This window comes from Mytilus edulis, chromosome 3 (genome assembly GCF_963676685.1).
Source record: "Mytilus edulis chromosome 3, xbMytEdul2.2, whole genome shotgun sequence".
In the NCBI taxonomy this organism is placed as follows: Eukaryota; Metazoa; Mollusca; class Bivalvia; order Mytilida; family Mytilidae; genus Mytilus; species Mytilus edulis.
This window is the reverse complement of record NC_092346.1, coordinates 21137726-21150669: the sequence shown is the minus strand read 5'-3', so window position 1 is coordinate 21150669 and position 12944 is coordinate 21137726. Positions and strand designations below refer to the sequence as shown.

At 34.9% G+C, this 12944-nt stretch overlaps 1 long non-coding RNA gene across 2 annotated transcripts; it reads left to right on the top strand.

Annotated features, from left to right (window-relative positions):
- The first annotated feature begins 1908 nt into the window (after positions 1-1908).
- Positions 1909-6846, top strand: LOC139516009 (uncharacterized). Of its 2 annotated transcripts, none has more exons than XR_011662896.1 (3): positions 1909-2016; positions 3352-3877; positions 6373-6846. It is a non-coding gene; the product is annotated as an uncharacterized lncRNA (long non-coding RNA). The 2 variants fall into 2 exon arrangements; XR_011662897.1 differs by having other exon boundaries at positions 1919-2028.
- Positions 6847-12944: the final 6098 nt, after the last annotated feature.

The following is a 12944-nucleotide window of genomic DNA, read 5'->3' as shown; positions in this document are numbered from 1 at the left end:
ACTTGTTTAAATTTCATTTTCTTTTTCCTCCTCTTAGTTTTTGGAGTTGCTTTACTGGAAAGGCTTGAAATATTATCTAACATTTTTGTCAATTTTTCTGTAGCCTCATCAACACCAACCTGATTTTCCTCGTAATTAACCGTAAAATACACACTCTGAAATATCAATTGAAATAGTTTAGCTCTTTCAAAAAGACATACAATGTTTAGACAAAAACAAGTAAACATACTTTAAACGAATACATTTTATCATTAACAGGACTACACGTTTTTCTGTATCAGAAATATTTGGAAATGCTAGCTAAACATCTCACTTATGTGCTAGTCACATAAAATTCCATTATATTGACAACAATGTGTGAACAAAACAAAAGACATGATAGGTACCGTAACAAGAGGCTCATGAGATTCTGATATCGTTCACCTGTATTTTCAGTTAAAGGCATTTGACTTATTTGTAGAATTTACTTTGCTAAATAATTCTGCCATTTACACTTTAATATTTTTTTCTATAATAATATTTAAGATAAATACGCACATGAAAACTGTAAATTTTTTGTCTATCAGCTCATAGACGTAATTTTGTCAAGTGACCGTGACTTCAAATTTTTTACATGATTTACTCCACTCCGGCTTTAAACTATAAAGAATGGCTGTTATATTTTTCTGTCTATTCGAAATAATAATAAAGCATGTGGTGCACAATTAAAAATAGCACGCTATTATTCAATGTTCACCACATTTTTTTTATGTTATTTCTTCATAGACAGAAAAAATATTACAGTCATTCCTTCTTTAATTAACACTATGACGGGATATTTAAGTACCGAGCCACGTCAAATGGATATCACAAAAAAGACTAATTTTATAAAGATTAGACCGTTGGTTTTCCAGTTTGAATGGTTTTACACTAGTAATTTTGGGGCCCTTTATAGCTTTTTGTTCGGTGTGAGACAAGGTTCCGTGTTGAAGGCCGTACATTGACCTATAATGGTTTACTTTTATTACTTGACGTGTTATTTGGATGGAGAGTTGTCTCATTAGCACTCGCACCACATCTTCCTATACCTATAAACAGTCAAAAAAGAATAATCAAATAGACAAATAAAAGAATAATATATACACGTTATGAAGATGATAAACAACGTCAGTGCACATAATCTATACTTCAAAACCATCGTTTATTATTGTGAAGTTGATACGGAATATTAAGGAACAAGATATTGGTACCTTCCGTTTAATCTTTTTTAGGAAAAGGATACGTTTTCTGGTTATTCTCTTTAGGCAGCAACCATTTGATTTTGTTTCCAGTTTTTGGAGAAAAAAATAATTTGTTTTTGATCCTGAGAAAAAAAATGTTTGTTTCATCCTCAGTTGCTACTATATGTAATGCTAAAATTGAAAGAAAAAAATTGTTTTCGACTTGTCGCCAAAAAAAGTTTGTCCAGGAAAAAAATCCATAGCCCCCCCCCCCCCCCCCCCCCCGAAAATCAAATGGTTGCTGCCTTATATCTTAACTTTTCAAAAAAAAATGTATTAGGTAAAACTCCCTAAATCTAGAGTAGAAAGCATACGGAACATTTTATTAGGAGGGAACAAACCTGGGTAAAACCCAAACTCCATACAGCATAATATCGTTCGGGTCGTAATACACCTTATCGCTATTTGTCCGCCATTACTGGATATCACACAGGTTCCCGTAAAATGTTGACGTCATAAAACAAAATATCTGACCCCACAATGGAAAAGTGATTGTTGTATGCGTCAAAAGTTCAAGCGGACGGGTCAGCCGGGATTAGCGATAAGGTGTATTCTCTTCCTCAACAAAGAAGCGTAGCCAGATGCCACCACTTTTTCGGAGGTTGGATAAAAACAATGCACATTATCGCTATGTGTCCACCATTACTGGACATCACAAAGGTTCACGTAATAACGTCATGAAAATGTATATGACGTCATTTTACATTAATGACGTGACCAAAACTGGAAAGACGTTCAGAAAAAAGGAACTGTAAAGGTAATTGTAAAGGTAAATCAACAAGTTTCAACACCCTACCCACATCTAAAGGTCAACATACAGCCTGCAATGTCCCTGTGCGACTGTCTCGTACAATTGAGAGGTTTGGCTAGCTATAAAACCAGGTTTAACCCACCGTTTTCTACTGAAGAAAATGCCTGTACCTAGTCATGAATATCATGAGACTGTTGTTATCCATTCGTCTGAGCTTTTGCTTTTGCCATTTGATTTGGAACTTTCCGTTTTGAATTTTCCTGGAGTTCAGTATTTTTGTGATTTTACTATTCAATGTGTTCAAATATTAATTGTTCCGAATCTATAAAATTATGATTGAACGTGAACATCTCCGTTGATGAGTTGAGCCTTTTTCAATTGATTTTTAACCGGATTTTCGAAAGAAAAAAATGTTATTTGTTATTGGTTTGGCGATATACGTCGGGCATGCGGCTGTCAAACAGTGTCAAATTTAGATATTTTGTTTCCTAACGCTGACTAAATGATTGAAGCCTGGTCAAGTTCAATTTTCATGATTTTAAAATTTTTATCTTTTATCGTTGATGAGTTGTAGACCTTTTGGGCAGTGAAAAATTATACTTAGAGCGTTGTCTCTGTAATGAAATTACTTGAAAACGCTTTGATGAACCCTTTTGAAATTTAAATGTGTCGTCTCCTGTGACTAAATGAAGGTCAAGTTACGATTTAAGCTGTTATCATTATTGGGTTGTATCCATTTTAGAAAGTAGCGAAGAACGATCCTTATAGCCTTGTCCATGTTATTAATTAAACGAAATCTTGTAGAAATTTAATTTCCTATGACTAAACGAAGGATTTCACGATTTTAGCTTTTACCTTGAAGTAGCGAAAAGGGATACTTAAATTGGATTGATTCTGGACTTACGATTTCTAAAGTCTAAACACATTCTAGACTTTTCTTTTTGCACGTGATCCTGTTTTTATGGCTCCAGTTTTGCATATATCAGTTTCATACTGGAAAATCCGGTTTGCTGTCAGTTTGACAACCTCGATCTTGGTATAGCTGGTTCTTATGTTGTGCTGTTTTACCACTATCCCACATTCTTTATGTCCCAAGTCAGGAACCTGTAGTTCAGTGGTTGTCGTTGGTTCATTTCTGTCATATTTGATTTTCGATAATTGTTTTGTTATACATTAGGCCTTTACTTTTTTCAATTGAATTGTTTCATATTTTTCATGGCGAGGCCTTTTAGCGCCGACTATTCGGTATGGGTTTATCTAATTTTATGAAGGCTGTACGATTGGCTATAATTGCCTAATTCCACTTCATGAATGTAAATACTTTTTGGATATATATTTTAGATCAGAAAGAGAGAGAAAGATCCGCTTTTATGTACAGGTTGTAATCCATAAATCTGATTCAGTGAAGTGCAATGTACACAACAGAGCAAATACGGGACAAATCTCCAATTTCCTACTCACAGGTGCCACCACCAGCAATATACAATGATCCGCCACAACTATATCCTTATAGACAACCGCCACCAACGCAAATACATAATCATTATCAACCGCCATATTCTCCTTATGGACAGCCGCCACAGCCGCAAATCCACAATCAACCGCTATATTCTCCTTATGGACAGCCGCCACCACCGCAAATCCACAACCAACCGCCATATTCTCATGGACAAGCCACCTTCCAGCATCATCCAGTAACAATAGGTGTGGTGCACGTGGTTAATATGAGGGACCCAAATAATCCAGCAAACAGTAAATACCCTGTCCGTATGAAATGTCCCGCTTGCGGAGAAAATATAACAACGGTGACTAAACATGTTACTGACTGTGACTCGTACATAAAGGCCATTGTTTTATTGTTAGTGGGGTAAGTGTTTCAGAGTATGCTTTTCTATATAATAGACGTATTTTATAGGTACTGTGCATATTGAATTGCTATCGTTACATAAGAGCCATGATTTTCAAAGACTATTCTGTAATATTTTCTTCCATTTTCATTATATGAATGGCCTTATGATATTGAAAGTGAAAACTTTTGAGCAATAGAAAATGAAAATTCAATTGAACACAATTTTTAAGAAATCGATATCAAATTGATAACTGCACAATATATTTTTGTTCAATTCGTTGTTCTCAAAGTAGCAACTTCTTCAACCAAGCTCCAAAAGCAACGGATATTTTTCTATGCTAGCTCATATGGTTCAATATAACGACAGAAGGTGCCGACTCATTTTGATGAACTGTAATAAGAGCAATTTATTTTGGGCTCGTACGTACTCTTTCGGTCTTTGCTAAATCAACAATATAAAAATGAGAAGATGGAGTATGGGAGTTTTCTCAGTATCGAAGGCCGTATTATTGTCGATATATAGTTGCTTACATCCACTGAATTTTTTTCTTCGTTTTATTCAGAACTGAAAGAAGAAACTTTTAGCATTTTTCCAAACTAAAGGGATCTTAAAATGTCTATTTAAGTTTAAAAAGATTTTTTGAGATGTGGTACAAACGATTAATTGCTTTTTCTCATAAATTGAAAAACAAATAAATGTTGGACCTTTTACGTTATTCAGTTTCCTAAATATTTCTGAGGCGAACATCTTTTAAAAAATGGGGTGGAGCTTCAGCCGTGGAATAACATGAAAATTAATATGTTTTTAGCTAAGCTCCGCCTTTTCCCCTATGGATTCTAGTTGAGAACGCATATCTAATGATCAGAGTATGGTACAACTCCAAATTGCAGATAATATACCATGGATTTCCCCTATCAAACTTTTAAAGCAAATTATTGCATTAAAACATCAAAAGAAAAAATGCAATTTATATAACAACATGTAATACTACACCATTTTTGATGTGGTATATTGCAAGAACAATGTTTACGGGTGCACATAATGAATGGTTTGTTAAGTTATATATGTTTCATACGTATTCGATTATGATTATGGAACGTAAACCTCGTAACACTGGGTGGATACTGCTGCTAGTGGACTATCAATTCCCAAGGTTATCATCAGCTTAGTAGTCACTTCGGTACTGGGCGTTCATACCGCCTTATATAAATATACAATGTTTATGAATTTGGTATGATATATATGTTTGTATGTTTTGTATTGTCTTGGTATCAATCCTGTAATTTTGGATTTCAAACCAATAAATATTACTTACTTACTTACTTACTTACTTACTAATAAAGATAAATCAATAAAAAGCGCATCGGACGCACGATCTTTATAAGTGTTGATTTTTATATCTTGTAAATAAGTCTTTTGGAAAATATTTCGAAACATGCACGGCTTCTTAAAGGTTTCAGGTTTATTTCGACAAATTAAAAATTCTAGTGAAGTCCTCATCATGAAGAAAAGATAAAACCCACCATAATATATCTTGAAGAATTCAGGATAGGTGAAAAGAAGATTAATTTCTTAGTTGTTTCGTTTTATCACTGAGTTCCAATATATATATATATATATAAGTACGTCTGAGTCAATGACAACTCTACAACAGATTTATCCATCGGATCACCAGCAATGACGGTGATACATGGCTGTGTACATAATGTATACTAGAACACACCCGCGAAATCGAGGGGAAATAGAGCGTATGTAAACTGTAAAAAAAAAATATACTGACTGAAGAATTTCAGGAGAGGTATCAAAAGTCAAAGGTACTTAGGGACTGGGCACATTTTTTTGCCCTCCCCCTATTTTCCAAATACCCCGATTTTTATACCTTCTGTTTTTGTAACAAAAACAGTTATTCATAGTAAATAAATGTATGTAAGTATACAGAAATATATCCGCAGTGACCGCCGTTGATATAAACCATAAGCGGATCCCAAAGGGGGGGGGGGTGGCTGGGACCCTGCCCCCCCCCCATTTCGTTGAAAAAAAAATGTTGATTATATGGGGAATCACTGAAGCATGAGAGGAACTCGTCTAAACATCAACCCAACAATGTTAGGTCTGTAAATTTGCTTTCGAAAATTTTTTGTTCTTCCCTCGCCGGGATTCGAACCCATGCTACTGAGATATCGTGACACCAAATCGCCTGCAATGCAGCCGTCCCGCTAGACCACAAGACCACCTGGGCTTCATAAAAATAAAGCTTTCGGTGGCCGTGTGTTACCTTTCCTCGTCAGTTTTAATCTAGCGGCGTACTACAGTACATGATATATAAGGCATGGAGATGTTATTGTTACAGATCAGCTCAATTATCTATAGTAGAGGATCCTACAAATTAATGCAAGATACAGTCACAGAAAATAATTATATTTATAAGTACGTCTGAGTCAGTGACAACTCTACAACAGATTTATCCATATTCTGTATACATTTTCATACTCCAATGTTGTTTCTGTTGTAGATGTATCTGTCTGTTTTGGATGCCATTAGTATGCAAATGTTGTAAGAACGTTATTCATTCTTGTCCAAATTGCGAAGCAGTATGCGGTCGATATGGACATTACGATAACAGAGTACATGCAATGAAGGTGATGTGACTATGAAGCAATATTGGATGTTCAAGACAATAAAAAAAAAAAAACTAGATGATAATTGTATAGTGTACCTAGTATATCCTCGTTGAGTGAATTTGTATAGTATTGTATATTGCTATTCCTCCGTCATGAAAGTTTCAGTCAGAAAAGCTTACTTGCAATTACATACTTCCTATTTTATTTTTCGTAAAACTTGGACTTTTCCATACTTTCAAAAGGGATAAGGAACTGATATCAATATCTCCCCGTTATTTGAAACCTATGATAAGATTATCTATTTTAAACCATCGATTTTATTAAAACTTTCACATTATCATTGTGCATTAAAAACAAGAAAGTATTTTGGTTTTTCTTTTCATTCATTATCGTTGCCATTTATAAAAGTTAATATTATTAATTTGTATATTTTAACAAATTTGATTCGTTTAGGGATAGTCACATGTTAAACTATATTTTCGAAGGTAGAGAGAAAACGGCGGATAGCAAAAAGCATATTGACCGGCAAAAAGCCTATTGCACGGTTATTTTTAGAATATCTAAAAACCGATATACTTTGTGGCGTCATGTAATGAATTTCAGGATATTGTTGAACGTTTTGAAACAAATGAATCTTCAAATACATAAGATGTCCAAAAAAAAAGTAAATGAAATAACAACTAATATGTTGTTATTGTCAAGGAGACAATGTAATATCTATAAAGTTCCAACAAACCTAAATCAGTGACGATTTTGATACAAACATGGTCGGAAATTAATAATATAACAACTATAGCCTTTGTATGAGGTCAATACAGGATATATCGACCCAAAGAAGTATATCGACTTCGTCCTTAGTCAATATACTTCTTTCATGTCAATATATAGAGAATAATACATGGCAAAACTTTGATGCGCACCCTTTATCGCATACCCTTTATCACACCCCTACTTTTTTTTTTTACATAAAGTCAGTTTTGGTTTTTTTTTGCTTAAGAAAAATTTTCCTCAAAATAGGTAAATTTTTTGAATGACGTCATTAATTGTTTGGTATGTGACGTCACGAACGTCGAGTTTTCATATTGTATGTGACGTCACGAACGTCAAGTTTTCATATTTTTTGGCAACTATGATAAATACAAAACACACAAATTAATACAATAATAAACAAAATATTTTTAAAACAACAGCACGCAAGGTAACCCAGGTGCTTCGGATAAGTAAGGCAGCAACCATTTGATTTTCTGGTGGGGGCTATGGTTTTTTTTGGAAAAAAAAGTTTGTTTCCAGTTTTTGGAGAAAAAAATAATTTGTTTTTGATTCTGAGAAAAAAAAATTGTTTGTTTCACCCTCAGCTGCCACTATATGTAATGCTAAAATTGAAAGAAAAAAATTGTTTTCGACTTGTCGCGAAAAAAATAGATTGTTTTTTGCCGGAGGCGAAAAAAAAAAATTTGTCCAGAAAAAAAAAACCATAGCCCCCCCCCCCCCCCCCCCCCCCAGAAAATCAAATGGTTGCTGCCTAATTGAGAAGTTATTTTAAGGCCTTTGAAACAAGACAAAAGTAGAACTGAAGGTAGCCCAGTGCTATGGATCAGAAAACAGTTCATATAATATAATACTCTTCTGTTGAAATATATGATAAAGTGTATAATACATGGCAAAATCCGTATTACATGCCGTATCACCCTCGACCAATATCATCCCTCGGGCCTAAAGGCCCTTGGGCTGATATTGATGTCTCGGGATGATACGACATATGATACGGATTTTGCCATGTATTATTCTCTATGTATCGACCTCATACAAAGGCTATATTTGTATAATATATTTGTGGAAGAAGCCGGAATGCACGGAGACAACAAACGACATTCGATAAACAAAACTGACAATCCTTGCACATGAGCACACCTGTCATAAATTCCTGCCACGAGGGTGTTCGAAATGATCATATCCTCAGTATTGATATACTAGTGATACAGTAGTTGAACAACTTCGACCTCTCGCCCATTTTTGTGTGTTCAAAAGGAGACATTATATTTAAAAAACAATAAAAAAAAAAAAAAGGAACAACAATCGATAGATGTGTACTAGACAGTCTAGTAGTATAAAGAAAGGAAAAAGTAGTTTGAACATCATAAACTACACTCATGCAATGTTTAAAAATGTACGTTTGACAGTTAACTGCAAAAGCCACCAAGGGATGGCAAGGTGGAAGATGAACATCACCGTGTAGAACGCCACATGCGGGGTGTCGGCTATGTTTGACATGGGGTGTCAATTTTGAAGCGACGAAAAAGTAACAAGGTAAGTTCAAGCATCAACATTTCTTATTTTTAGAACTCTCAGTACCATATAATGTATTGCACGGAAGGAACCGCAACATAATCTATTTCCTGAAAGCAGAAGCAGTCGTTTTCAGTGCTCAGTTTTCTCAAACACCTCGCCCTAGTTTTCCGTGTTGCAGATTTTGAGGCTTTATATGCAAATTTCGGTATAAAGAACTACTTTACACTGCTACCCTCCGTATCATTTATATAGAATTGTATTCCTCTCATTGACTTATACCATATACCAGTTTCTTAGTTAAAATTAATTGGTTTTAAAACTGTTATTCATCAAAATATAAAGTGTCGCTCGGGGTGTCAGATTTTGCGTCGCAAGGGGAAGAGGCTTGTCATAAAAAAGAATACATTTTCTTATAAATCGATCTCTATCTGATACTTTTTAATTCAAACACACCTACACTGTTTTGATGACAAATTACAAACTTAAGGTATGTCATTTGGTTCATATTTAGTCTTTTAAGTAATGTGCATTTTTATTGATAAACATAGCAAATAAAGCCTCAAAGTAGAAAAATAATTGGATATGAATAGAAGTGAAATGTTGTTTGTTTTATATTACACCTTTGAAATACAAAAATATTGACAAATGGACGTAAAACGGATAGTTCTAGCTGGGCTGAACGAAATAACTGTCTTAAATCATTTTTTCTTGTAAACCTGTTCCGTTGTATATTCGTTGTTTTCTCATTGACAATTGTAGTATCATCGTCTTCAGGATTACATGAAGTTGTGTTGTCATTCGCTGAAAAAGATGCCGGTGAGTGTTTCATTGAAGAGAGTGTTCTAATTCTTTTAAGAGTGATGGATTTTTGCGGCGTACACGAGTGCTTTTTAGATGAACCTGGTGATGAACTATCATGATGCATTTTGGCTGGTGGAGGCTTCGAAGATATCTTATATTGAAGACTATTTTGTGATGTTTTGGTTTATTGAGCCATAGCCTTGACTTTTTTTTACCATGATAGTGACTGAAAAGGAAAAGAAATCGTTTACCAGCTTGAAAACTAAATATTTTGGGCAATTTTTTACTATGAATGAAATCAAAAGCACATGTTTTATAAGACCAAAAACAGGCAAAATGAAAAACCCTTATTTTGTCATGGTAAAGTAGATGTGAATGAAATCAAAAGCATATATTTTATAAGACCAAAAACAGGCAAAATGAAAAATCCTTGTTTTGTCATGGTAAAGTAGATGTGTTTGAAATAAAATGTATCATATGAAGACTAATTTACATGCAAATATGTATTTTTTTATGACAAGCCTCTACCCCTTGCGACGCAAAATCTGACACCCCGAGCGACACTTTATATTTTGATGAATAACAGTTTTAAAACCAATTAATTTTAACTAAGAAACTGGTATTTGGTATAAGTCAATAAGAGGACTACAAGCCTATCTAAATGATACGGAGGGTAGCTGTGTAAAGTAGTTTTTTATACCCACATTTGCAAATAAAGCCTCAAAATCGGCAACACGGAAAACTAGGGCGAGGTGTTTGAGAAAACTGAGCATTGAAAACAACTGCTTCTGCTTTCAGGAAATAGATTATGTTGCGGTTCCTTCCGTGCAATACATTATATGGTACTGAGAGTTCTAAAAATAAGAAATTTTGATGCTTGAACTTACCTTATTACTTTTTCGTCGCTTCAAAATTGCCACCCCATGTCAAACATAGCCGACACCCCGCATGTGGCGTTCTACACGGTGAACATGGTATACGCGGATATAAATATGTAATTTGGTTATGATATTATGAGCAGATGAACAAACCAGGTTTCCCATCCTCGTGCCTGATGCAGAAGGTATATATTGTAAGATGACCCGGCGATGCTAAATGACAAGACAAGGTTTTAATATTACGAAATAGATAAAAACTTAAATGTTATATAATTACATTAGATGTATGTTTCATTATAATACGTTATATTCTGATTGGCTAACTAGCAATCTCGTGATATTCCTTAATCAATTGCATTACACAATGCAACTTTTCATTCATGATGACACGAGGTCCCACAATAAAGTGCACAGGTAAATGAAATAAAAACTTGATAAAAGGCGTGTTTTCATGATCCTATAGGTAAAAATGTAATTATATTAAGTATTGAATGCTTTTTTTTTGTAACTTTGTAGGAAGCGCTTCATACTAAAAATGTGCGCATGGTCAACGCTTTTACAACCCAATAAATTTACAAAAAAGAGCATTCAATTCTTAAATAAATTGGAATGGTTCTGATTGTCAATGATAAAATAAATACATGACAGTACATTATATCATTGGTGAGTCTAGGTAACCACCATGCAACCCTCGTTTCTGATGCAAAGAAGCTGATTCATATTTTGCCTTCATTAATCAGATCACAAACATATATTTATAGATTATCGTTGATCATCTCAACGAGATTGATTTTCTCACTTGAGCCGGGACGGCGAAAGCGAGAAAGGCAATCGAGTTGAGATGATCAATGATAATCTATTTATCGCTATTTTACCTATGACGACGTTGTCAATTTCACATGTCAATTTCGCTAGCAACGCCACGTGTCTGCTTAGTTTCTAGCGATAATTTTCCATCTCAAGCGAGTAGCATGATATGAAAAATTATCACAAAAAATGATCAAAGGAAAAATGCACAAAATAGCGATAATTATATTTATCGCTATTTAGTGCATTTTTCCTTTGATCTTTTTTTTTGTGATAATTTTTCATATGCTTCTCGCTTGAGAGTGAAAATTATCGCTAGAAATTAAGGACGCACGTGGCTAATTTTAAATTGACAACGTCGTCATTGGTAAAATAAAAATAGCGATAAACAGATTATCATTGGTCATCTCAACTACGATAATCTATAAATATCAATGTTCTCTACATTAAGTAGCCAAGAGGTTAGTTTTGGGCTAGGAATCAGAAGTTAGGACACAGTGAGTTGTTCATGAGTACGTGCAGTTTCGGCCCCGAGTAAAAGATGTACATGTGTTGAAAAAAATCATCATCAATTTCGTTTGAGGCATATGACATAGTTTGTTTTCAGTGTCGAGAAAAAACCATGATATCTACCTTGTGCAAATTCAGGTTTATGTGAGGAAATTCTCAATCGAGTAAAACTTCTCCTCCGCTCAAGGGGGGTTGGGTCTCAATGAAATAAGATCTCTTTCAAGACCAAAATTTGTCTTGAAAAGGTTATAGTTACAGAGCTGAATCTAAATATGCCGCCTAAAGAAGGGGAAAAGATTATCCCACATTTTCAAGCTTGTGCCAGTATCTGATCATATACTTTGCAATATCAAAATGCAGAGGGATTCCACCTATTTCAGAAAGAGTGACCACTGTTGATCTGCTTTTGGTAACGCCAAATAATAACCCAACAAAGTTTCCTGTTAGCTCATATATAAGGTATGGTTCGGCTTTTGCTTTCTCTCTAGAAACACAGAGAACAAATATATCAAACATCATTGAACACTGGTGAAGTCCCGCAAGATTGGAGAGATGCCAATGTAGTTCCACTTTTTAAAAAAGACGAAAGGCACCTAGCATCTAACTACAGACCAGTATCTCTAACTTCCATCACATGTAAGGTCTTAGAACATATTGTACATAGCAACATCATGGACCACTTTGACAAAAATAAAATACTAACTGATGCACAACACGGATTCCGCAAAAGACGATCATGCGAATCCCAACTAATCGTAACCATCAACGACATTGCATCGAAATTAAAAAGTAGCGGCCAAGTAGACATCATCCTGCTTGACTTTGCAAAAGCATTTGACAAGGTACCACATCACCGCCTCCTACACAAGTTGGAATACTACGGCGTCAACCCCAAAACCAATAAATGGATTCGCTCCTTCCTACATAACAGAAAACAGAGCGTGATATTAGAGGGTGCCGTCTCTTCACAAGTACCAGTACTCTCTGGTGTACCCCAAGGCACAGTCCTTGGTCCATTACTGTTCCTGGCCTACATTAATGACATGCCAGAAACAGCATCTACATCAGAGACCAAATTGTTCGCGGATGACAGCCTTCTCTTTCGTACCATCACCAACCAAGCTGACAGTGAACTTCTACAAAAGGACTTAACAGCATTGGAAGACTGGGAAAACAAA